At 37.3% G+C, this 2075-nt stretch overlaps 1 long non-coding RNA gene across 1 annotated transcript; it reads left to right on the top strand.

Moving 5' to 3' along the window:
* Positions 1 to 291: 291 nt before the first annotated feature.
* Positions 292 to 1280, top strand: LOC119011340. Its single transcript, XR_005072170.1, has 2 exons — positions 292 to 825; positions 1089 to 1280. It is a non-coding gene; the product is annotated as an uncharacterized LOC119011340 (long non-coding RNA).
* Positions 1281 to 2075: the final 795 nt, after the last annotated feature.

Here is a 2075-nt window from a genome sequence, read left to right as displayed (position 1 = left end):
TAACAGAAACTAAAGAGCTTGTTTATGTCCTGTCTCATACTCGTTAGTAGCGCTTTAATTTACCGTCTGCGATAAAGAGATAAACACCGTCCTGACACACCTTTTATTTGATAGGCGCTTGTGTGGGAAATGCGACTCCATGTCCACAGCCGAGGAGAGTGTGTGCTGCAGGGAGGTAGATGCCTACTGGGCCTTAGTGGACACCGTCAACCCCAGGATAAAACTGCAGTGCTTAACACAGCACCCAGGGTTTGATCCGTGTGTGCGTGGGTGTAATAGTTTTATATGTAGCCAAGTGGATAGGGGTTACTGTGTTTCTTTGTATGTGCTGTGCCTAATGGGATGTGTAGTTTCACTTTCGGGCCAGCCTGGTGGGAAATCTCGCGAGAATGACGAAATCACATGAGACTTCATGCGCGCGAACAGCAGTCTCCTCAGCGCGGGCAATGGCGAAGTGTGTATTCCTTGCGTGTATGAACAGAAACGGATAAATCCGGTAACACAGAGAGAATACTTGTTGCAGTTAAAGAATTAGAGTGAGACCGAGCTGACAGACTGACGTTGGTGACCAGAAACTTCACGTTTATTTGTCGTCGGTAAGGAGCGTGTTTACATTGTGTCCGCTGCACCGGGAATAAAACTAGAGGACCACGGGTCAGCGTAAGTGGCCGCATGTACGTTCCCAAAATGTTAATTAAGACAATTTCATGGGCAAACTTTTGTTTAAGATATGCATCTTATCACCCATGTAGAGGGGAGATAGAGAGCTGTGTGTGTTACATCCAGGAGAGGGGTGAGGCTCTCAAGCTACAAGCTAGGGAAAGAGTAAGTGAGCACATGATTTTGTTTTGTGATTAAAGTGTATTATGAGTTGATTTAAGAGTACTACAAAAATATATGTTATAAAAGGGGTGTATAAATATTTACATATGAGTTCATTCATAATGTTTAGAGTTAATTCATGGTGTACATTAAGTTAATTCATGAAGTATATATGAGTTAAAAACTGATGTGTACTGTAAAATGTGTTAAAATGAGAAGTGTGGCTGAGAAATGTATTAACGTATGTTTATTCTCTGTTTACATAGAAATACAGCCACTGCTGTTGTCTGTTTTGTACTGACAGTTATAAATTAAGTCAGAAGTCAGAAAGGAAAAAGAAACAGGATTTTATTCCTACTTTTATTATTTGATTGTTATAAACATCTGTCTCAAAATTAGCAAATTCATGCTGTCCTTGTTTGAGGTCAGTCGGGGTATTAAAGATCCTCTAAAATATATTTCAGTGTGTCCGATCTTATCCTTTATGATCCGGCTACATATAAATAATGGTAAACGGTGCAGTATATTGAAAGGTGTTTCTAACATTGTGTTCACTCAGTAATCACACATCAGGGGCGAAATATTAGGAGCGCCAGTCAATATAATGCACCCTAATACACCACCATCACTTTGTATGACTTAATAAGTATGAAGCAGAATGAGCATATTTCTTGCAGTATTTACAAACACTGAAAATGTTTACAATTCACACAGTATATACACACAGACACACACATATAAGTAAGTGGCTTATATGTATGTCATTATTGTCATTTAGTACAAAATGTGTAACAGAACAAAAGTTCATATGGCTCAACACAGAATTTTAAATGTATAAAATTATACAGCTATATATATATATATATATATATATATATATATATATATATATATATATATATATATATATATATATATATAAACAAACAATAAATGCAAATAAATAAATAAATAAATAAAAATCATTACTACCTGTGTCACAGTTTTCGATGCTATAGTCATTTTTTGTCCCTATCCCCAGGCAATACCAATACACTGCATACAGGCAGATTGTCCGCTGGGCCTATGGCATTCTGGACAGGCACATCAGAAAGCCTCTACCTGCTTGCGTTGTGTCTGCCATTAGAAAGCAGTTTCCAGAGGAAGGAGGAGATTATAAAGGGTTTGAATGGCCTCACTTGGGTAAAAATTAATAATAAAAAAAAACAAATCACAATTACCAAGTGTCTCTCTGAAAATGTGTCCAAAATTGT

This window comes from Acanthopagrus latus, chromosome 21 (genome assembly GCF_904848185.1).
Source record: "Acanthopagrus latus isolate v.2019 chromosome 21, fAcaLat1.1, whole genome shotgun sequence".
Taxonomy (NCBI): Eukaryota; Metazoa; Chordata; class Actinopteri; order Spariformes; family Sparidae; genus Acanthopagrus; species Acanthopagrus latus.
Note: the sequence above shows the minus strand (reverse complement) of the source record. Positions and strands in the feature narration are given on the sequence as shown.